Below are 25,389 nucleotides of genomic sequence, written 5' to 3' on the forward strand. Positions count from 1 at the left end.
TTACTAGCTTAATACTTCCTGGCTCCTTCTAGACTCAGAGTCCAGCATCCTCTCCACTCTACCATGGGAATGATACCAACAGAAGATTAGAGAATTGGAACTAGACCTAGTAATTGGGACCAATCTAGCTAAGCACAGAGATGCTCAGGACCAGAATACTAGTGAGTAAGTGATGAATTTTCATGGCCATATTCATGAGTTGTCCATTAAGGTGTAGAGAGAACAAATACCAAGAGAATCCTGGATTTCTTGACATATCTAATATCATGAGAATTCCCTCCATCAGGAAACCTCTTAATTTGTGGTTTTATAAGCAATTCCATATTGTGCATCCACAAACTGTGGTCATTTTCTTCAATAATGAAATGTGCAATAGATTTATGGATCCTGAACCTTCAAAATTAGCTTCCCTTTTTAGGAATTGGTGACTAAATACCTGATTACTTATTTTTGTAAAAATCCAAGTAGGGTCCCAAACACTTCTTTAGCAATGTTACTCGATGTATAACCCTGGACTAGTAACTGCTTTGTTTCTCCACACTGCAAACTCCACACTTTGGTTCCTCATCTGCAAAATGAGTTGGTTGGAGAAGACACTCCTTGTTTGAGACTCTGGTTCATGCTCTCTTCCACTGAAAACACAGCCTAAGTTATTACTTCACCTCAAGAATTCAACATGAATTTTAAAAAAAGTCATAGAAATAACTTGTGCCCTCCAAGAAGTCAATTACCTATTCAAAGTATCCTCTTTCTTAAAAATGAAAGCTAATCTTGAAAGTCTTCAGGATCCATAAATCCTTTAGGAAGTACTCCAAAGTGAATCCTACCCATCATTTAGCCCAATAAAATAATTTCTTTATACCTCTAAATTACCATTGGCCTAAACATATCAGTAAAAAAAAAAAAAAAAAAAAAAAAAAAATCTGGAATTGGGTGCTTAACGAGTTAGATTTATAAAATATTTTCCCTCTGAAATTACCCTGTTACCCAGCATTGCAGTATGCTCCCACTCACCGAAAAGCATTTGAGAGCTTAATGTTTCCATTCTGTCTACTCAAAGTCCATCCCCTTCCTAGCCAAATCTGAAAAGATGCTTTTAATTGTTTTTGTGTATAAATACAAAAAATTTAAAGGTGACCATACCTAATATTTTAAGAAGATAAATTTAGAATGGGTCTCCTTTTGAACTTTCAATAAAAATTCTCCTTTGGGGGAAAAGTAACCATTTTGGCTAACTGCAAAATGGGGGCTGGTAAAGTTTATTGTCATTTTTAATGTCAGTGGACACTTTTGCTAAACTCGACTATTTTTTTTTCTTTTGAAGAAATTGGGGTTAAGTGACTTGTTCAGGAGCACACAGATAGTAAATGTCTGAGCTAGATTTGAACTGAAGACCTCCCAACTTCAAGGCCAATGGAGCTCTATCCACCATGCCACCTAGCTTCCTTCTCTTGAGTAAAGCTTGATTGAGGCTTGGAAAACTTTGGAAGTAAGCACAGTTCAAAGCAAGTTTTCTACCAACACATTCTTCAGAGGGTAAATTTTAAATAAGGGACACACTGATATAGAGACATTCACAGAAATATATTAAGAAGATATATAGGTATAACAACAACAACAAAAATACAACCAATCCTTATTTTCAGTATTTAAAAGAAACCTTCTGGTGGGGTGTGTGTGTGTGTGTGTGTGTGTGTGTAAAATTCTACTTTCAATACACATATGATTTGTGGGAAATCCAAATTGTTCATTACATAAAACATTAATTTTTGAAATGTTACTTTATATAATTCTAGCCGAGTACATTTGTAGGTAACATTTTCCATTTATATTATTTTCCATTTTATAACATATTGGAAAAGTTTATTATTATAAATTGGTAGTGTGGGATACTACTTTTACTACATAAGTACATATGCAGAGAAGAAAAAAATCATTGAAACGTGAAATGCAACTTGTTCTTCATCAGTCCATCACGTTTGCCCAACAGAGGACCATTCAAAAATGACAGAGTATACATTGACACAAGAACAGCAGGTTCTTTCTTTCCCTAATAAGAACCAATTTATTTTGTATGAAATTTTCTTTTTACTTCATTTAATAAAGGTTTCTGCTTTATAAGTTTCACAAGGTAGTTTCCTAATGAAAAATAGCTAACACTTATCTCAAAACTTGTAAAGTTTGCAGAGTGCCTTTCACACACAGTCTTATTACCTACTTGAAAGTATCCCATAATCTAGACAGTATAGGTATTATTATCCACATTTTATAGATGGAGAAACAGGCTTTGCAAAGTTAAGTGACTTACTTGTGAAAACATAACTAATTTATCTGTGCCAGATCCAGAAATCAAATCTTAATCTTCTAGACTAGGCTTTTTGTATTATGGATCCTTCTGAGTGTCTAGAAAAGACTTTTTTTTTTATGTTTGTTTTTTCTTTTTTTTAATAGCTTTTTATTTACAAGATATATGCATGGTAATTTTGGCATTGACAATTGCCAAAGCTTTTGTTCCAAATTTTCCCCTTCTTCTCCCCACCCCCTCCCCTAGATGGCATGATGACCAATACATGTTAAACATGTTAAAGTATAAATTAAATACAAAGTAAGTATACATAAGACTATGTTTTTAAATGAATAAAAGAAAATATGGCTATAAAAAAATCAAAATAGAAGAATAGAGTTAAGGTAGGAACTTCCCAGACCCTAGTTTAAGAACGTCCGTTCTAAACCCCTCCAGATACAGTGCTCTAGATTTTTAAAAAGAAAAAGAATATACATTAATCTCCTGTAAGCAAAAAAAATATATTTCACTTAATGTTATTTTCAGCATATTGAGTGGTTTCACAATATAATCACACACATATTCAATGGTGTTCCTTTGTGTCTGTAGGCATTTGAGATTAAGTGATTTGCCCAGGATCACACAATTACTAAGTGTCTAAAATTGAACCAAATGCCCAGATACTCTAATGGTGGTTCATGTTAAATGGTCACCAGCAGTGCAGCAGTGAAGCATAAAGGAGTTAGTTGTGTTGGTAGTTGTTTCCTTGGTGGAAGGGATATTGGAATGAGTACAGATTTGGATTTCTATCCTCGCTCTGTCACTTAACCCACTGTGAGACCTGAATAATCACTTGATTGTCACTTCTTGGGTTGGAGGGAGTAGACTGGAGAAGTTGAACTAGGTAGATTCCCAGGTCATTTTTAGCCCTAAGTTCTGTAAATTCTGCGACATTGAAAAAGCAATCAGTTGACTTAATTGGGATGATGGCTGCCATCTTTTTAGTAGCCACTTAAAAGTCAAATAATTCTGCACTAACAACCAAGTATGAACAAAAGCAACAGCCACCTGTGGCGATCTGGATGACGAATGATTTTTAAAAATACATATATTGGGGTTTTTTTGTTTGTTTTTTTCATTTCAGTCATGACTGACTCGTGATGATCCCATTTGAGATTTTCTTGGCAAAAATACCAGAGTGGTTTGTCATTTCCTTCTCCAACTCATTTTATAGATAAGGCAAACAGGGTTAAGTGACTTGCCCAGAGTAATATATCCACTGAGTGTCTGCCCAGCACTACCCTGCAAGCTTGTCCTGTACACATGCCCAAGTACAAATATGTTCAGCTAACAAGCAGAAATTGTATGTAAACAGTATTTACTTCTTGACATTTGTGGATCTTTGAGAACAATTTCACTAAACGTTTGGCTACTGGCGATCCTGAACTAATGCTTCTAAAGAAACTGGGAGGATTCATAAAGAGTCCCTATTTCTATAATCCTGAAAAGTCAGTGGTGACAAATTGAAGTTTTCACATTGAGAAAGAGAGTTCAGGTTGGAGTGTGGGAACGATAGATTGAAGTATTGTTCTTCAATTCACAAAAGGTTAAGAAAAAATTTATCTACAGTCCCAGGAAAATACTAAAAGCTAAACCCAGCAATTATATTTCATTATAGGTCAAGGCAAAATAGCTATGTAATGGAGGGAAATTCAGGAATTCCTGGTATAGCACAGTTGGCATTTGGCAAATCCTCAAAGGTAGGAAGAAGATACTAAGAAAATAACAAACTTGTCTTGACAGTTACTTTCATGACAATCATTAATTCTAATTGAATTATAATGGGAAGTCATAAACAATTCAGTAACATGAGTTACTGCAGTTTAATCATCTTTAGGGCACACAATACACAATACAGGCCTGATTCAAAATGGAGTGCAGTAGGATTTAGATCACAATTTTTAAAAGATTGCAAAAAATGAAACTTTGATTTAGAAACAGGAAAGTACTGAAGTGATTACAACATCCATCCTCCAACATAGCATGTTTCCTCATTAGTCATTTAAACCTCCATCAAGGACCATGTGGTAAACTGAAAAAAAAAAAAAAAAAAAACAAACCAAAAACCCAAAAAAGCAAAAAAGGGAAATCACAAGCAATATGGAGGATGGATTTAGAGCTCTCTGAAATGGATGCCCCATTTGTTTGCACATGAGCTACACATCCAAATGTGTGAATATGCAATCATAAATATCTAAAGAGTATGTTAGAAGTTGTCATTCCTACTTATAGGTGTAAATTTGTTTTACTGAAAAATGAAAAGCTTTACCAGATAATATTATATATATATATAAAATATATATTATCATCATATTTATATATATGATCATCATATATATCATATCATCAATATATAATCATATATTATCATCAATAAATATCATATATATTATAAAATTCTTATGTAACAACATACAGATATACACACATACAGTCTGCACTCATAATTCAGTTCAATCAACCAAAATTTATTAAATTCTTACTATATGCAAAGTACATGTGTAAACTAAGAAGAGGCAGTATGCTATAGTAGACAGGTAGCCTATTTTGGAACCACATAGTCGTGGCTTTAAGACCCATCTCCACACAAATTGCCTATGTAAGTTTCTAAATCTCTCAGGCCCATAGGTAATTCTCTCAAGATCACATACAAGTTTCTGAAAAAGGGATTCATCTGTATTTGTAAATGAAGTTTTTCACTGAGAGTTCCCCATCCTGGGAAAACACAGGATTAGGGCTGGGGAAAAAACCTAAATCACTCATTCTTCAAGGAATCTATCTACTAAAACCTACTTCTATCTATTCATGCCTTTAAGTCAACTGGAAAAAAAATCTATTCTCAAAACCTGTATCCTGGGAAGATCCTTAAACTCCTAATAGAATTGATGAAAACTTAGCTATTAATCTTTCACTTTTACTACCTGTAAAATGAATGCCGACAAATTAAAAAAAAATAATTATCCTAGCAGTTTAGGAGGCTAAAGTCCAGCATCCAATTTGTAAGTTTCTAACCTTCTATTTGCACAGGAGAAGACATTTAATTCAATTCCACAAGAATTTATTCCTGTTAAATAACAGGAACAATAATAGGCCCTGGAGATAGAAAAGCAAAAATGGAAAAAAAAAAAAAACAACCTGTTCTTGAACTTACATTCTATGGAAGAGGGGGACAATGTATATATAAAAAATGAAATCTGAAATAAAGTAGCCTTGGGGGAAGAGATTTCTACCTGAGCCGAGCTTTGAAGGATAATGGAAATCAGTACAAGATGGAGGTGAGGAAGGCATTCCAAGTAGGACTGTCTATGCAAAAGCTAAAGTAGCAAAGGGCCTGAAAGCTAGCCAGGCTGGAGCTTAGTCTTGATAGGAGAGAAATGTAGACTAGGGCCAAGAGGGCAGATTGGAGCCACACTGTGAAATGCTGTAATTGAGACACGCAAGTGGGTGTTTGAACCTTAAAGGCGAGAAAGGACCATTGAAGCTTCTTGAGCATGACGTGAGCGACGTGATCAGACTCTGTTTTAAGCTGTGTGAAAGATGAAATAGAAAAGGGGAAGACTTGAGTAGGGAATCTCAACTTTTAGGTAATAGTGATAAAGAACTAAACCAGAGAGATGGTTTGGTGAATGGAAAAGACTTGTCATGGAGGTGAAATTAGTAAGACTTGGCAGCTGAATGGAGCCATCCTTTAGGCAGTGAGGGATGATTTCAGGAGACTAAGCCAGAATATAAAGATCTGAGAATCAATTATGTGATACTTTAACATGTTTAACATGTATGGGACTTCCTGCCATTTAGGGGATGGGGAGGAGGGAAGTGGGGGAAAAGTTGAAACTGAAGTTTTTGCAAAGGTCAATGTTAACCCATGGCATATGTTCTGTCTATAAAAAGCTATAATAAAAATAAAGAATCAATTATGTGGATGTCAACAGTTGAGGTTGCCAAAACTGAAAGATATAGAAATCACTGGACACAGCCTACACAAAGCATGAGGATCCTGTGAAAAATACTGAGGAAGAATCAAAGTAAGAAAAAACATGACACAAAACCCCAGGGATTAGTTGTCCAACATAGAATGTTCAAAGTCACCTGTTCCAGAGCTCAAGATGGGTCAAGACTGAAAAAAGAATGCTGGATTTGGCCAACGTCTATCATTGGTAACCTAGAGGGAGCCAGGCCAGGTGAAAATTAAGCTAATGGACCTTATGAGAAAACTGAGTTTAGGTATGAAAGGAAAGAAATATGGAATGGCACAATAGGATGGTATAATAATAGCAAATTTCAATTAGCCGGAATAAAGGTCAGGAATATCAAAGGAATTAATAAAAAAACAAAGATGTAAAGGAAGGAGGCCCAGCAATACTGTATTATAAGGTGGTAATTATCAAAACTATCTGGTAGCGGCTAAGAAATAAAAAGCGGAACAGAGTAGACATACAATACATAGTAATAAAGGGTTATGGTAACCCTGTAACAAATGTAAAGATTTAAGTTTCGGGAATAAGAATGCATCATTTGGTTAAAGATTGTTGGGAAAACCAGAAAGCAATCTAGTAAAAACTAAATACAGACCAATATCTTTCACCATTTACTAAGATATGGTCAAAATGGATGCATGATTTAGACAAAGAGATATCAAAAGTAATATTACCTTTTAGATTTATGGATGGAAGAATTTATGAATAAACACGAGATAGAGAATAATGGGAGATGTAAAACAGGTAGTTTTGATTATATTATATTTAAAGAAGATCTTAAAGAAATAAAAACAATTTAGCTAAAATTCAAAGGAAAGAAGAAAATTGGGGGGATTGCACATAACTAAGTTTCTCAAGGAACGCTCATCAATTGAGGAATGCATAAATATACTTGTGCTATAAGGAAAACCTGGTTGATATTTGAAAAACATGAAAAAACTTGCATGAAATAATGAAAAGTGAAGTGAGGAGAAACAAGAGAATGTCATACACAGTAAGAGCAATATTGTTTGAAGAGTAACTATGCACAACTAAGCTATTCTGAGTGTTTTTCTATTATAAATATGCAAATCAACAACAAAGGACCTATGAAATATGTTATCCACCTCCAGAAAAAGGAGTGGGAAGGATGGGAGGAAGACAGCTTGAAATTTAAAATGTACCAACAACAACAAAAAGAAATATGGGATGGTACCTTGAGGAGATGGTAGGATCAAGTACCACTTTTTTTTTTTTTTTAAAGATGAGAGAAAACTGGGGATTTCTGAAATAGGGGAAAAGCTAAGTTAAAGAAGTAAGAAACGACCAAAAAGGGATAGTTTTACAGAAACATGGGGAGACATGTATGAACTGATGCAGAGTGAAGTGAGCAGAAAAAGGAAAATGAATGATAAGATAACGGCACTCACTGTAGAATGCAATGATGCTTCCAGAGGACCAGTGAGGGAAACATGGCCTCAAAATACAGAATTTTTAGACATGGCCAATGAAGAAACGTTTTACCTGATTAAGCATAATGGGTACAAGGATTTAGTTTTTTGTCATTTTGTTTTTCCCCCAGTGGAGTGGAAATAAGAGGGTTAAAAAGAAAATGCATGTTATCTAATTTTTTTTTAAGTTGGAGAGGGGATAAGGTCCTAAAGTCAGTAGAATATGGGCCAAAATCATAAGTAGAGGGTTGGCTTTTGCAAGAACTACTTTCAAGCCTAGGTTAAAGGGAGAAATGACAATGGATGGACTAAATATTGTCAGGGAAGTATTTGTGAAGTCCCCTGTGGTCATGAAATAGCTAAAAGTACTGGTGGCTTGAGAAATTAGAGACAATTAGAGATCACAGATATTTACAAGTACCCTGGAAAGCTACTTCAGGTCAAGCTGAAGTAGCCATGCCATGTTTCATACCCAGGAAAGTTATTTCTACTTTGAAGGAGCGAATGCATGGCTTCTAACTAATAAGGATCTAATTGCAAGAAAAAGTAACTGATTCTATGGCTTCGTCTTATTTGAGCCAGCAATTTTTGCTTGCTCTCAAAATTGGTCCAAAGTGATACATATTAGTAAAATTTTGGAGTAAGTCAAACCATGGTTTACATTTAAATAAGAGCTAAATCAGCAGTTCTCAAAATGTGGTCAGTGTTCCTCTAGGGCTTCCCAAGATCCTTTCAATGAGTTCTCTAGATTAAAAACTATATTTATTAACTGTTTGGACATGAATACTTAGATTGTATTTAACATATATTGGTCAACCTACCATCTGGGGAAAGGGGAGAGAGGAAGGAGGGGAAAAATTGGAACAAAAGGTTTGGCGATTGTCAATACTGAAAAATTACCCATGCATATAACTTATAAATAAAAGGCTATAATAAAAAAAGAACAAATTGGAATAATATTTATAAAGTCCTTTGCAAATTTTAATGTGTTACATAGATATGAGAATCTAGCTGTCTAATATTTAGCCAGATGTTAAAAAGATTTGCAGATATATATATATAGCAAGGCCACTCTGTTCACATTTTGGGGGTTATTTTTCATTGTATCATGTTAACATGAATGAATAGTTTTATCATCTTTTAAAATTTGTCAGTTTTATTTTCTAATATGGCAAATATTAGTAGATATAATCCATATAAAGAAAAAGTCTTTAGATTCCTCAATAATTTTTTAAGGATAGAAATGGGTCCTGAGACTCAAAAGTTTGAGAACTCCCAAGCTAAACTGCATTTTTCTTAATACTTGAAAGAGGATTTTTCTTGCCTACATCTTGTTCACTATCTCTCCTCCATACCTTATGTCCTGTGAAAAATAAACCAAATCTCAAAGTAAAATGGTGCTGTAAACAACACCATATGTCCATAAATTTCTGTTATAATGTATTTACTTGTCTTTCCTCTCCAAACTCTTATTTCTTTCATCTCACCATTTCTAAGTAAGAAATGAAAGTGTTTCCCCACCTGTTAGTATCTCCCTCTCCTCATCGCAATCATGGTCACCCATGAATCTCTACATGCTTAATAAGAAAGGAATACTAATTACGTGTGCTGAAAAGTAAAATGAGAAAAAGTTCACGGGTCTTTAAATTCTCCTCCCCTATCTTCATGAATTCTGCTTTGAAATCGACCCTGGCTTTAACTTCTGCTAGGTTTCACCACTACCCAATATCATTTCATCCTTGGCAAATTTATCGAGAAAAGAGAGCAAGTGGTAGAGGACTCTTTTTGATAGCGATGGATAGTATCTGGTTTTTGAGATGTTTGTGAAAGTGTTATGGCTTTTCTATATTAAGTACTGTGCATTTTCATAATAAATGTTACCTAATATTTGGCAGTTGACTAGAATTTAAGTGATTTGTCAGGGTCATGGCAGAGGTAGGATTTGAAACCAGAACTTCTAACCCACTAGTTCTCTTTCTAGAAACTAGAAAGTGCAAGCCCCCATTCAGTTTAACCTGCATGTTGAGGCCTTCTTTTAAAGAGAAAATAGGAAAGACTCTCATTTTCACAGTTTTAGATCAATGGGTTTTTATTTCTAGTAAAAAAAAAAAAAAAAAAAAAAAAAGGTATTCAGCACAATTTACTGAGGTGTCATTCTAGAAAAAAAGCTTCCCTACAAATAATATAACCAAGAAACAAAACCAAAAGTTATTCTGTAAAAAATAATAGTCACCTCCTTCAGTGGCAAAGATCATTTAATCAGAGCCAAGGTTTGTTATGAGAATCCTGTGCTTCTTTCTACCCCCAGGTTAGGCCCAGATGAGTCAAGTCTTTTAGCATGGAGTAAAATTCCGCGATAAAATCCCAAACGGTAAAGCAGCCAAACTTGGAACTTTATCGGTAGTTTGGATTCAGTTGATACATTCAACATCATCTCCAAATTCTTCATTTCTAATATAGTCAGTGTTCATCTTTTTCTCCCCAGAGGACCAAATTCTGCTGTTTGTCATCAGGCCAAACTCCCACAAACTTAGGGCTTGGGCAAGATTAACAGAATCGAGTCCTCGGTGGTAGCATACTGCTGCTTTTGTTTTTAACCACCTAACTGGGATCAAAGGTGAATCTGCAAGCACTGCATTCTTCAGTGTGAAAGTTATAGTCTAAAATAATAAGGTCATCTGTATTGAGAAAGAACTCAATCATGGATTTTAGCAGATAAAATGTAAAAAACATCAGGCCATTGAGTTTTCAGTTAATAATAAGTTGTTGTGCTCCATTGAGTTTTCTGTGTCACCAAACCCTCCCAGTCATAGCTAACAAAGCCCACATTGTCTTAAGAAGGCTACTGAGAAGATGTGCCTAATCTTGGCAGGAGCTTGGTGTACCCAGAACCATGTTTTTTTTTTTTTGTTTTTTTTTTAAATACAATAATAAAAAGAAATCTCCTTTAAATTGTCTTCTTGTCAAAGATAAGTAGCAGTGCCATTCCCATTTGTAGATGCACAAAAATTTTACCTGAAATCGGAACCGAAATCCTAAGTTTGAAAATTGTGTATCAAATTATTTTAAAACCACTCTGTGACAAGTTCATTTGCTTTTATACAAAACTTTCCCCCTCCTTCTCCCCCCACGGGAAGTGTTACACAAAACATATTATCTGAGAAAAAGAGGACATTTAAAGTACAGTTTTAGAGGTTCACATTTCCTAAGTCAGGTAAGTGTAGCCCATTTCAGTTTTCTATTTCACAATACTTTTGTATGCATTTACATGCCCACTGGCATGGAATTGGTGCATATAACTCAATGTTATCCCAGTGGAGGCAGTCAGCGCGGTATACTGAAAAGACAGCTGGACCAAACCGGTTCTAATCCTGGCTCAGATACTACCTGACCACTGGCAATTTGCTTACCTCTCACGAGTCTGTTTCCTTCTGTCAAATGGGCAAACTCTTCTTTCAAATATACAACAGAGTGAGAGTAGTAAGGCACAGGCAACCCGCCAACCCTCTTATTTTACATAGGGAGATGGAGACTGAGGGAGTAGGGTTCAAAGTCACACAGATAAATAGGAGAATCGAATTTGAACTCAGATCCCCTTCACCACACCAAATTGGAAACCACTTTAGCGGTCGGCTAGTTCAACACTTTCCTTAGAGAAGAACCAGATTCAATCTGAAAGCCCTATAAAAATGACTTATTATAACACAGAATGTTTTTTACTCCCCATCTGACCTTCCTCTATCGCTAAACATCCCTGAACCCCTCTTCTCCAAATGTGCAAAGGATGGGTAAAATTTTATGTTGGTTTAATTTATCATTACTAAGTATAGATCTCCATCCCTTGCCTTTCCCGACTCTCCCTAAAATAACAGAACCAAATGTCAACTGATCCTCTCTGGATTTCGGTTTTCCCATTAATGTCCTAAGAGGATTGGACTAGACAGTCTAAGGTCCCTTCCAGGTTTTAATCTATGACTTCAAAACACATTATTTTCTAAAGGCAAATTGCATAATTAAAAAAATTCTTGGGAATAACTGACTTTGCCCCCTCTCCTTTAACTCCCACCTTTCTGTGTGGCTAATGAATTATATTTTTTAAATGTAGACTATAGAGAACCAGGCAAGGGAAGTCGAAAACCCCAAATTTACCCTAAAAAACAACTCCCGGAAAAATAAATATTCTTAATTTGATTTAATTTTAAAACACTACCATCAAAAGAGCAACTACTGTAATTATGCTTTGTTTTACAAAAGTATGCAAATACTAATAGCGGAAATAAGGAACTCCAAAGTTACCTTTAAGAAATAAAGTAAGGTAATAAGTCATATATTGGCCTCCTGGCTGTTCCACCTCTCAGCTCTAGGTATTTTCTCTGACTGCACATCATACTTTGAATACTCTCCCTCCTCATCCTGGCTTCCTAGAAGTCTCAACTAAAATCCCACCTTCTAAAGGAAACCTTCCCTAACTCCTCTTAATTCCCTTGCCTTCCTTCAGTTGATTATTTCCTGTTTACCCTGTATAATGCTTGCTTTTTATATATTTGTTTGCATCTTGGATCTATCCCATCAGCTTGTAAACCCTTTGAGACAGGGACTAGTTTTTGCCTCTTTTTGTATCTCCAGTGTTTAGCACAGTGTCTGATCCATAAGAGACACTTAATAAATGATCCCATTTGACCTTTACATAAATAATCCCGGGTGGTAGCTAAGGGTTTTGATATCCATTACTTTATAACAACCGAGATCATCTTTGAGATTAAATGGTCACTCGGCTCTTAAAGATCAGTGGCAGGATTTGAATCTAAGACCCATGGATCTAAAGCTAGTGTTCTTTTCTTTCAGCAATCACCTCCCAGTCTTCCAGGAGGACAATATGGAACCAGCTAGTTACACATATGTAAACGGATTATACAAAACACATAACAGATAGTAATTGAATGTGTTCCCAGTAGATCAAGCAAAAGTCAATCCCAAAAGGATAGAAAAGAAAGGGAAAAGGGGAGTGGAAGGGCCAGGGCCTTTAGTAATCAGTTTATTTCAGATAGAAGATAACATCTTCAATTCATTCAAATTTTAAGTCCAAAGCCTAGCTGTAGGTGAATCTGAATTACAAAGAGACTAAACCTGGAATTACTAGAATGGCTTTTAGCAATCCTCTCCAATAGTAGGAAAGAATTTATAATCTCCACAAAGAGCTACAAGGAAGTTGTACACCCCATATTTCTAACCTGTTTTGCACCACCTGTTTCTAGGTTGGCTACATCATAGCTACCCTCTCCTTGCCCTTCCTGTGGAAGAGAAGCCACGTCCCCAAACTTTCTGATTAATTATACTTGGTAAATGCCAGTAACTGGGCTCCCTACACAGGCTGAGAAGAAGGGGAATGGCAGACCAGCAGGCTTGGTGGAATCACGTCAGGAGTCAGGTGAAATGAAATCTTCCCAGCAGGGTTTTAAGAGCAAGTATAAAATGTGGTTATGGCTGGATGCCTATTCTCCTCAAACTCAAAGTTCTGCTTATAACAATTTACGAGGTGACAATGAAACAAGTACTTAATCACTCCTGGAGTATTTCAACTCAGAAAATTTCAAAAGTAAGCTATCCACACTAACTTTGTAACCCAAGCCACCATTATTTCATTATTGAAAATCTCCAGTACTACTGAGGTTTCGCCTAACCACTATGAAATTAGGAAACAACATCAAGAGATGCTGTTAATTCTACCGAAAGAGAAATTCTCATCAGACCAATATTAGGGATTTTACAGTGAAATATTTGTTTGAGGATCACTTTTTGACAAGCAACTGGACAAACTTTTATTGCTGGAAACTTGAATCCAGGGCTGACAGAGGCTTTCCTGATTTCTGAAGTTTGGTCTGAATCCCAAACTTGGGTATTATATTAAAAGAGTGGTTCTCCGAGCTTCCTATGTTCTTCTAACTAGTTTCAAGCAAGCATCAAGTTGAGTTTGGGGTGAATTCTTTAAATAACCCCGTGAATTAAGATGAGAGACTTAAAAACCTTGGGTGGAAACTATGTGCGATTTCACCATTTCTCTTTAAAAATAGTCCAAGTTCCATGCTTTGCATCGTTTCTTTTTTTTTTTTTTATTTGTAGAGTTAAGTAAAATTTGACAAGCAAATCTAACCACTAGTAGGAAAGTAAAGTCTACTGAATATTCTCTCACACCTTAAATGCTTGTCATTTAAAGTCCCCAAAGTCAAGCCAGTCCTTGAGCAAAAAGAATTCCCCCCTCCCTCCATATACCCATTCAATTTCAATGTTCAATGCTTATTAAAGAAAATACCATTTGCTTTAGAGAGTAAAATGGGATCGAAATTTACTAGTAAATTTTCCTTTCCTTGCTTCCTCCCATTCTTTCCACTACAGTACGACAAATTACTGGCTATAGAATTCATCAAAATTCATCCCATAAGAACTAATGATAAAGACATAATGTTCCTCTCTCCAATTTAAAAAGATTTAAGCATCAATTCAAAATACATCTACAATCTCAGTACTAAGGAAAATGATTTTTAAAAATGAATACTTCTGATTATTAAAATATGTTCATATTATCTTTAAAAAAAAAAATCTTAATTCCAGAGAGCTTCTACATCACAATAGCTAACTAATGTGGAGAAATAGGTTGGGGAGGCCCAGAATGATAACAGCACTAGAATATAGCTATAGTCACAAGTAGATTTCTGGTAACCGAGTTTTCCAAACTTCATTTTAAAAATTCTAGCAAAAAAACAAGACTGGGTTGGAGAGGCTGTGTCCAGTCATCTACTATTATATTTACTAGCTCACATAGGCAAACTATCTCGAAGACGGAAGAAAGTGAAGGGTAAATAAGGAAAAAAAAGTGAAAAAAAACCCCTATCCTTCTTCCTCCTCCTTCCTTTAAGCCTCCAGCTTCATTTTTCTGTTATCTTTTGCATTGTGAACTTTGTTAATAATTCAAAACTGGATTGTTTTAAGATAAACTACCCCCAAAAATACTATCATGTTTTCCTTTCTTTTGTGAAGCTGAATTGCTTTAAGGTTTTTTTTTTCCCTTATGCCAGGCTCAGCTTGATACCAGCCCGTGACCTTTCACCTTTCTGATCTGGCACCTGCGCTTCTCAAATGTGCTCAGTACAATTGCCAGCACGCTGGTGTTTGTGGTCTGGATTGTAGCTATTTCAACATACTTGTTGCCCACTAGTGAAAAGCTCCCCCCCCCCCCCTTTCCTTAAAATCATGCGAGTTTGGCTTTAAAAGAATACATTGTCGCTCTATGTTATTCTTCAAGAAAACAGTGATTCATAAAAAATGCGAGGAGAAGTGGCCGGATTTTGATTTCGAATTGGTAATGTGCTTCTGGAGGACAATACCTTCCCCCTAAGTAGCTATGTCCTAGGAGCAAGGTCATAGCCCAAAACGTCTCAGGAGGGCTGTCCAGAAGAAAAGCCAGAAAATCAGTTCTCTTTAAAAAAAAAAAAAAAAAAAAAAAAAAAGCTTCACTCCGATTGCTTTTCATTGACCTGACCACTATCGGTTCATTTAAAACCCCCGAACGTTTGCCTGGGACCACTCTCTGTGGAGATCCGAGTTTTGGCTTCCAACAAAATAGCCCACCTACTTCAAACTAAGGTGCCCTCGGAAGTGGCTCCCGAGAATGGAGCGATTCGGGGCCGGCCGATGTTGGAACACAAGCCTAGTTCCGCACGTCGCCCCGATCTCGGGTTAATTATCTCATTTTATTCACCTGTGCCTCTTGACAGATCCAATCAAGTCTTTTTTACGCCCGAAAAAGCTTGATCTCTTTGCAGGGAGACAATCTCTCCTCAGAGCAAAAGTGTTTTCTTAGGAGAATGTTTAGGGCTTGGGTTTTCTAGAAGCTGACGCTTTTAAAAGCTTTCCTGGCAGTTTACTTCCTCCTAAGCACAGATCATCAGAGAAAAGGGGGAGGTGGGGGGGAGGCAAGGAACCAAAAGGACCCAAAGAGCCGAGAAGGGGGGGAGTATTAGAGGAAAAAAAGCCCCAAGAAAAACAAATAAGATGAAAGAAAGCAAAATAAGCTCCCCCCTCCCCCCCAGACCCGCCAGCACCAAAGCAGCCACTTACCTGTAACAAGGATACGAAGGGAATCGCTTCAGAAGTTCACAGCATTCACAGCAGAGAGCAAAATACGCGACTGGGAAGTAACCTCCAGCGGCATCCTCCTCTTCCTCCTCCTCCTCCTCCCTCCCCCCTCCCTTCTTCCCTCCCTCCCTCTTTTTTCTAATGTAAAATCAAAATAAGGAGTGTCGGGCTACTCCTCCAGTGGCTGCTTAAAGCAACAAGATCTCTTTCAGGATTAGCTCCCCGGCCGGCCAGTGCGGAAGTTTGGTGAGTCCCTCGGCATGCCAAAAAGCTGCGGGGAGCGAGGCACAAGCGGGGCGCGAGGCACAAGCGGGGCGCAGCTGCGCTCGGCCCCCGGCTTCCCCCGGCTTCGCCCGGCCCGCGGCCGCACCTTCCGGCGGCCAGGGGGGGAGCGCGGGCGGGAAGGGCCGCTCTCCCAAGCCCACTCCCGTCCGGACACGGAACCTGGCGAGGCCGGCTCCGGCAGCCCGGGAAGCTGGGGGCGCGCCCCCCACGAGCCCCGGCTAGAAGCCGCGAATGGGAAGGGGGAAATGCTCAGCGTCCCATCTCCGGCTTCTCCGCCCCGGCCCCAATGCTGCGGGTCCCCCCCCCGCCCCCCGCCACTCCCCCTCTCTGCTTCTCTCGCTTCACAGTAGCAAGGTTGTCTCTTGTATCCTCCCTTCCCTTAAACTCACCAAACCAGATTTTTACTCCCCAACACCAGCAACTTCCCGTAAATCTGAACTGAAATTTTATCCTGTTCACTGAGCCGCTGCTGGCCCGGCGCCAGGGCAGCATTCCGGCTCTCGGGGAGCGCGGATACCTTCGCTGAAGGTTGTCCTTTCAGAAAGAAACTGGTCGGGATGGAAAGGCTGGCTCCGAGCGGAGAGCTCAGGGCTCGGCGCGGCGCGCTCCCGCCGACCGACTTCTCCCCACCCGGCACCCCCCAGGAGCCAAGCGGCTGGCCGCGCGAAGAAGGGATGCCTCTTTACAGGAAAATGGGTTTTAATAAAAATAACTCTCGATGCCCAATTACAGAAGCGCCCTCTCACCTGCTCACATTTTGTCCAACTGAACTGTGTCTGTCTCTGTTTCTATCTCGTTTGTGTGTGTCTCTCTGACTTTGTGATTGTCTCTGTATCTGTTTCTGTCTTGCTTTGTCTGTTTCTATCTCCCTCCCTCTGGGTCTCTCTGTCTCTGAATTTGTTTCTCTTTTTGTATATGTCTCTGTTTCTGTCTCTTTGTCTCTGTAGCTTTGTGTCTGTCTCTGTTTCTATCTCGTTTGTGTGTGTCTCTCTATGACTTTGTGATTGTCTCTATATCTGTTTCTGTCTTGCTTTGTCTGTTTCTATCTCCCTCCCTCTGTGTCTCTCTGTCTCTGAATTTGTTTCTCTTTTTGTATATGTCTCTGTTTCTGTCTCTTTGTCTCTGTAGCTTTGTGTCTGTCTCTGCTTCTATCTCGTTTGTGTGTGTCTCTCTCTGTTTCTGTCTTGCTTTGTCTGTTTCTATCTCCCTCCCTCTGTGTCTCTCTGTCTCTGAATTTGTTTCTCTTTTTGTATATGTCTCTGTTTCTGTCTCTGTCTCTGTAGCTTTGTGTCTGTCTCTGTTTCTATCTCTTGTTTCTGTGTGTCTCTCTGACTTTGTGATTGTCTCTGTATCTGTTTCTGTCTTGCTTTGTCTGTTTCTATCTCCCTCCCTCTGGGTCTCTCTGTCTCTGAATTTGTTTCTCTTTTTGTATATGTCTCTGTTTCTGTCTCTTTGTCTCTGTAGCTTTGTGTCTGTCTCTGTTTCTATCTCGTTTGTGTGTGTCTCTCTATGACTTTGTGATTGTCTCTGTATCTGTTTCTGTCTTGCTTTGTCTGTTTCTATCTCCCTCCCTCTGTGTCTCTCTGTCTCTGAATTTGTTTCTCTTTTTGTATATGTCTCTGTTTCTGTCTCTTTGTCTCTGTAGCTTTGTGTATGTCTCTGTTTCTGTCTCTTTAGTCTCTCTGTGAGTTTTGTGAATATCTGTTTTTGTCTATTTGTCGGTTTCTGTCTGTCTTGATCTCTCTGAATGTGTCTCTGTCTTTGTGTATTTGTCTATCTATGTCTCTCTGAGTTTTGTGTATGTCTGTCGGTTTCTGTCTGTCTTGATCCGTCTCTTTCTGTGTTTCTGCCTCTGAATGTGTCTCTGTCTTTATATATGTCTGTCTCGCTTTGTCTCTGTTTTTGTCTGTTTCCGTCTCTATCTTTGTCTCTGTGACTTTTGTGTATGTCTGTCTCTTTCTGTGTGTCTGTCTCTGAATTTGTCTCTGTCCTTATGTATGTCTCTGTATCTCTGTTTCTCTTTCTCTGTCTCTCCCTCAGTTCTGAGAAACAAAACCAGAAGCCTATTCGAGGAATAGGGAACCAGTTCTGGAACAGAGGTCAAACCTGACAGCCACCCCAACACCCCCAGGGTGCCCCTTGGAAAAGAAGGCATTTGTATTGCAGCGCATGGCTGAGGAGGGACAGGAAAACCGAAACCTGTCTCACCTGAGGCGCGGATTTCTCGAAGCCCGGCGGGGAGGTGCGTCACTGGGACCAGCCCGTGACCTTTGCGGATCCATTGTCAGCCGGGCATCTTCGGGGCCTACAGAAGTGGCGCTTGCTTTCCACGGGCTCTGACCTCATGTTACATCTGGTTTCGAGAAAGGGAACCACGAACACCCCGTGAAAAACGAGAGCCAACCCCTTTAACCTTTCTCTCTTTTTTTTTTCCCCGAGTTGGTCAGGCCTTTGCCCCCCAGCCCCTTCGCCCCAAAGAGACAATGAAAAGAGCCTCCAAATCCGGCCGGCCCTTTTACATTAGCTGTTTATTCAAAGGGTAAGGAGTCTGATGTGCTTAAACGACCATTAAGTCTGTTTATTGTCAATAGGATTAGCCAACGGGAACCTCGCTCGGTGCTTGAGACCTGCCTAGTTGGAAGAGGAAGCCGGGTGGGACCCTCCCTGGGACCCTCCCTGGGACCCTCCCTCCCTCGGGTGGAACCCTCCCTCCCTCCCAAAGCGAAAAAGGAGTCCCGAATTCGCCTGACGGGGTCAGGCCACTGAAGGAAGTAGAATGGCTCCCCCCCCACTTTTTTTTTTTTAACATGGGAGGGAAGAAATTATCCTTTAGCAAAAGACAATTTGAATAATCTGCCGGGGCTGGGCCGGAGGACTGACTAATAGAGCTGAGACTTTTGAGACGCAGATCTTTAGAAGATCACAGCTTTAGACCGAGGGGATCTTGGAAATCCTCGAGCCCAATCCCCTTGTTTTACAAAAAGCAATGTCTGAAAGGCCTGGAGAGACTTACATGAACTGATGCTGAGTGAAATGAGCAGGACCAGGAGATCATTATATACTTCAACAACAATACTAGATGATGACCAGTTCTGATGGATCAGGCCATCCTCAGCAACGAGATCAACCAAATCATTTCTAATGGAGCAGTAATGAACTGAACTAGCTATGCCCAGAAAAAGAACTCTGGGAGATGACTAAAAACCATTACATTGAATTCCCAATCCCTATATTTTTGCCCACCTGCATTTTTGATTTCCTTCACAAGCTAATTGTACAATATTTCAGAGTCTGATTCTTTTTGTACAGCAAAATAACATTTTGGTCATGTATACTTATTGTGTATCTAATTTATATTTTAATATATTTAACATCTACTGGTCATCCTGCCATCTAGGGGAGGGGGGGGGGGGGTAAGAGGTGAAAAATTGGAACAAGAGGTTTGGCAATTGTTAATGCTGTAAAGTTACCCATGTTTATATCCTGTAAATAAAAGGCTATTAAATTAAGAAAAAAAAAAAAAAAAGCAATGTCTGAGAGAAAAAAAAAAGGTAAAAATCAGACCCAGTAAGAGCTCACAATCCCACAACGAAATACATACAAATAAAGTCCATATAGGATCAACTAAAAATGTTCACTCTGGAATTAAGAGGGACTGGGAGGTTTAGGTGAGACTTGGAGGCAGAGAGGGCCAGAGAGCGTTCCAGGCCTGGCCTACAGTTGTGAAAGATGCCAGGAGCCTCCAGTTTGCTCAACCACAAGGAGGCTGATGGCTCTGGATCAAAGGTAGTGACTTGGCCAATGCCATTCTGGAGTAGGGATTGATACATCCTATATGCTTCTCTCCCACCACCCTTCCTTCTCTAGTCTTACTTCTGGCTACTATTTGTCTGACCATGGATATTTAGCTCCTCCATACTATTTTCCTCATCTGTAATTTGAATTCCACAATAGAATGGAAAGCTGCTTGCTATAAGGATTTCCCCCCAACCCCCATTCTTTGTATTTGTATCCCTGGCTTACCATAGGTGCATAATAATTGCTTATTGATAAATTTATCCTACAATTCTAATCATTTGACCTGTCACTTTGCCAATTATAAATTTCGAATGTGATTGTAAGGAAAGTCTAATTGACACACACATACACACACACACAATACTAAGCATCTTACTTTAAATTCATGAACCAATGTTTATCAAAAAAGCAAGGAAAATCAATCAACAAATAAGAATGATTAAGCACTATGTGCTAGGCACTGGGTAGGCTTTGGGGATACAACGACAGAAATGAAAGAGCTCCTGGCCCTGGAGATCTGGGGTGCAAGGGAGTATATCATATATACTCATATACATATATAAGTGCATTGAGGACAGGCTGGAACCAGCTCTAAGCAGAAAAGCGCATTGCTCAATTTTCAGTGTGAACGTTTATACTTCAAAAATCCTGGCTATAAATCAGAACTTGACTTGCTGTTGTGTTGATTGTCTGGGCACGTGTTAATAATGCAAATTAAACTTAAATGTGTGTATATAAATGCTGTAATCGATCAATAAACATCTATTAAGTGCTTACTAAGTGTCAGACACCGAGTTAAACATGCAGGAGACAGAAGGAGGCAAAAGACAGTTCCTTCCCAGAAGGAATTTACCAACTAGTGGGACAAGAAATATATAAATAAATATTTACCCATAAACTATAGGCAGGAGAAAGAGGAAATAATGAATACAGGGAAGACATCCTGCCTATAGTTTATGGGTATATATTTATATAATTCTTCCTCTACCTTCTCTAGGAAATAATGAATACGAGAAGTAGAAAAAGGTTTCCTGGAGAAGGTGGAATTTTAGTTGAGGCTTGAAGGAAAGTCAGCGGGCAGAGTTGTGGAGAGAGAGCATTGCAGGTAGAGAGAACAGTCAAAGAAAATGCCCAGAGCCAAGAGATGGGAGGGTGTTGTTTGAGGGAACAGCCGGAAGGCCAGTATCCATGGATCAAAGAGAACATGGTAGGAGTGTGATATAAGAAAACTGGAAAGGTGAAGAAGGGGTAGGTTATAAAAAGACTTTGACTGCCAAAAAGAGGGCTTGTATTTGATCCTGGAGGCAATAGGGAGCCACTGGAGTCTCTTGAGTAGGAGTGACATGTTCAGACCTGCATTTTAGGAAAATCTCTTTAGTGGCTTAATGGAGAATGGATTAGAAAGGGGAGAGTCCTGAGGCAGACACATCTACTGGCAGTCTATTGCAGTAGTCTAGGACTGAAGTGATGGGGACTTGCCCAGAAAGGTAGCCATGGCAGAACAGAGCAGTAGTTCTATTTAGAAGATGTTGCAAAGGTGAAATTAACTGGTCTTGAGCACAGCTTGGATACAGAGGACAGGCGAGATGGAGTGAGGACTCCGGATGTCCAGGGTGTGAGCCTGAGGGAGTAGGAGGATGATGGTATTCTCTACAGTAATAAGGAAGGTAGAGGAATGGAGGGAAGATTTAGGAGGAAGGATGAGTTCTGTTTTAGACATGTTAAGTTTAAGATGCCTACTGGACATCCAGTTCAAGATGTCAGAAAAGTAGATGGAGATGCCAGATTTGAGGTCAGCAGAGACCTTGGGACGGGATAGGTAGATCCTAGAGATAGTAATTAAATCCTCAAGAGCAGAAGAGATCACCAAGTATAGTATATATAAAGGCATTATAGTATAGAGAGAGGTATAGAGGCAGAAGAAAATAGAGCCGAGAGCAGGAACCCTGAGGAACACCTATGGTAATGGGGCATGATCTGCTGAGGGATCTAGCAAAGGAGACTAAGAAGGAGCAGTCAGACAGGAAAATCAGGAGAGAGAGGCGTCCCCAAAACCTAAGAGAGAAGAGAGTATCAGGAAAGAGTGATTAGCAATGTACAAGACTGTATAAATATGAAGGAGAATGAAGATTGGGAAAGGATTTGGCAACTAAGACATCACTGATCATTTTGGAGAAGAGTTTTGATGGACCCATAAGGTAGGATAAGGTTGGATTGTAAAGGGTTAAGAAGAGAAAATCAGAACAGCTATTGAAGATGATAGAAAAGAAGTAGGATGATGGTAGAAGGATCAAGTAAGAGGTTTGATTTTTAGATTTTTTTTTTTCAGGAAGGAGAGAGGGGGGCATTTTGTAGGCAGTGAGGAATAAGCCAGTAGACGGGAAAAGATCGAAGGTAATGGGGCAGTCTATTGGAGGAGATGGGATGGAATGGAAATACTTGGCAGAGGTAGAAGGGGTTATCCTTGGGAAGGAGGAAAAGTCACCTGATCATGTGAGACAGGGATAGAAGAGGAAATAGTGGCAGAAGACATCCAAGCGATAAGAGATGAAGAAGGAAGAAGAGGGAACTCACAGTGATACATTTACCAGTACCTCCACCTTGGAACTGCTCTATAAACATTTCTTAAACCCAGGAGGAGTGCAGAATCAGGCTCAAGGAAGTCTGGAGGCTAATAAAGATGATGATGATAATCATAATAACTGACATTTATGTAACACTTTAAGGTTTGCAAAGCTCTTGATATTTGTAATCTCATTTAAGATCACAACATTCCTGGTGATATTCAAAATATTAAAGGGAATTTAAGGAAATCAGGAAGGACTTCAGGTCGATAAAGTGGGTTCCCTTGAAGGTTAACTGAAAGAAATCAGACATTCTAAGAAGCAGCTGTAAGGAGGAAGTGAATTGCAGGCATCGGAGGCAACCAATTCAAAGTCAGAAAGACAGGAAATGGAGTGTCATGCAAGAAGAACAGCTAGAATAGCAATTTGTTTAAAACAAAGTATATGCTAAGGGGAGTAATGTAATAAAGGCTGGAGAGGTAGCTTGGGACCAGATTGTGAAAGACTCTGAATGCAAAATGAAAGAGTTTGTTTGATCTCAAAATTGTAAGAAGTTTAAGTAGAAAATAGCGAGCTCTGTACTTCAGGAACATCTTTTTGGCGGCTGCCCCGAGGATAGGAACGAAGTGGAGATACTTGAGGCAGGAAGGCTAATTAAAGGATTGTTGTAATAGCCCCGGGGAAAGGGGATGAGAAGGGTCACCCCATTCTCGGAGACTAAAGTGAAAGAGTGGGAGAGGATGTGAGTGGGACCAGAGAGATGGGGAGAAGAGGGAGTTCTTGGTCAATGGCCTCGATTCTTTTCCAGGAAGGAAGAGGTAAGGTCTACAGCAGAGCCAGTGGGAAAAGGGAGTAGCAAAGGAGAATTGAGGAGAGGGAAAAGTTTGAAATCCCTGCTCTGGTGAGTGGGAAAGGAAAAAAAAAAAAAAAAAAAGAGAGAACCAGGATTACTTTCATGGAGGAAAGATCCAAGTTGAGCTTCTCCAGCATAATCTGTTGTGAGGCAGTCAGCACAATTTCCTCCAAAGATGGTGGGAATGATCTACCCCAGTTTGGGGAAGTACAATTAGTGAGAGGACAGAAGAACACGAATAAAGGATTGAAGAGAGAGCTGATCTGGTTTAACCAACTGGTTGAGATGGAGATGGGAAGTCCACTCAGAGCAAGAGTGATGGCCTAAGAAAGGACAGAAAAAGAAGGTCCAGAACAGAGCCGTTCATATTGGTTGGTTGGTTGTTGGTCTTCCATCTCAAAGAGGAACAACATGACTTCAGTTTGTTAGAGTCCGGTTACAGTGTGTCCTACTGTGGCTGATCAGACCAATTCTTCCACCCTGTGGCTCTGGCCTCCTTGCTGTTCTACAAATAAGACTCTTCTTGTGTCACCTCCAGGAGTTTTCTCTGGCTAACATGCTCTCCCTCCTTATCTCTGCCTCCTGGCTTTCTTCAAATCCCAGCTAAAATCCGTCCTTCTACAGGAAGCCTTTCCCACCCCTTAATTCTAGTGCCTTCTTTCCCTGCTCACACAGTATCTAACTTGTTTGTACATAGTTGTTTGTGTCCAGGGCAGAAACTGGTTTTGGCCTCCTTTGTATCCCCATCATTTAGCACAAGTCTGGTACCTGGTACATCCATAATAGGTGCTTCTTGATTGATTGAATGACTGACTTATTTTTGTTCTACAACTCTTTGACAGTTATACATTTCCTTGTCAGTTACTGGTAGCAAACTGCTATGCAAATATTATTCATTATCATCTTGATTAAAATGTACCTGGTGACTCTCTAATAAGCCTTTTTTAGTGTCTTACCCAACCCTCCCTCAGGCAAAAATTCTCTTCCTCAAATTTTCCAGACAAATTTTTCTGGATCTTTCCCCCCATTATGGGGGAAAAATAGCAAATCTCAAATAATTAAAATATTTTCTCAGATTTAAATGTAGTGCTTGTCACTTTAATGGAGAGAAGTAATATTAAATTGTATGAAATTTGTCAATGTTATAATGCACATATCAATAATGAACTCTGAAAGGAGGAGTTACTTTTTTCTTTTTCTTTCTTTCCTTTTTTCCTCCCTCCCTCCCTCCCTCCCTTCCTTCCTTCCTTCCTTCCTTCCTTCCTTCCTTCCTTCCTTCCTTCCTTCCTTCTTTTTGGCTTTCTGGTTTATTGCATTCAAATTGTGATTTTTCTTGTGAGATTGGATCTAACTCAGGGTTAATTTAAATTTTTTTCCAATCTCTAGATGTGTTTTTCAACTACTCCTATACAAGATGTAGTGCACTGTTTATTTCCAATGGCAAAATTTTCCAAATAGATTGCTATTTAGTGTTGACTAAAGTAATTCATTAAAAAAGCATTTTTTAAAAAGCCTATCAGAAAAATATGAAAAGAAAACATCCTTTGTTACCAAGGATTTACATTTCACTGGGAAAAATAACATGAACATAGATAAGCAAATAAAAATATATGCTAAACCTTAAAAAATCCCAAACTCTTTGACTTAGTGAGACTAAATATTATTTTTTAAGTTTTGGGTAATGTGTGAGAGCATTTGAGTGTGAGCATGTGTATGTGTGTGTGTGTGTAGAAAGAAATTTAAATTTTATTCATTTTAAAAATAAAAATAATCTGTATAGGTAGATTTTTAACTGGGCACAAACATGTGACTAAAATATTTAGAATACTTTCTTATTGGGATCACTATTGGGAACAGAAATACTAAATATAGTATTACATACTAAGATACTAAAAAAGGAACAAAAATACTAAATATGGTATAAATAAAGAACAGAAATATTAAATATGTCTTTTTAAAATCCACAACATAGTTAAAATACTGATTAGTTTGGGAAGCAAAATGG

The 25,389-nt window shown here is 38.8% G+C and overlaps 1 protein-coding gene across 2 annotated transcripts in view; it reads right to left on the reverse strand.

Moving 5' to 3' along the window:
* Positions 1 to 15,992, reverse strand: part of RBM47 (RNA binding motif protein 47) — a 140,147-nt gene extending 124,155 nt beyond the window's left edge. The window contains exon 1 of one of the 2 annotated variants that reach the window (XM_012552278.3): positions 15,867 to 15,992. The gene's annotated coding sequence lies outside the window, so the exon portion shown is untranslated. The remainder of the gene's footprint in view (positions 1 to 15,866) is intronic. The other variant, XM_031942725.1, reaches the window with a different exon arrangement.
* Positions 15,993 to 25,389: the final 9,397 nt, after the last annotated feature.

Source organism: Sarcophilus harrisii, chromosome 6 (assembly GCF_902635505.1).
Source record: "Sarcophilus harrisii chromosome 6, mSarHar1.11, whole genome shotgun sequence".
Lineage (NCBI taxonomy): Eukaryota > Metazoa > Chordata > Mammalia > Dasyuromorphia > Dasyuridae > Sarcophilus > Sarcophilus harrisii.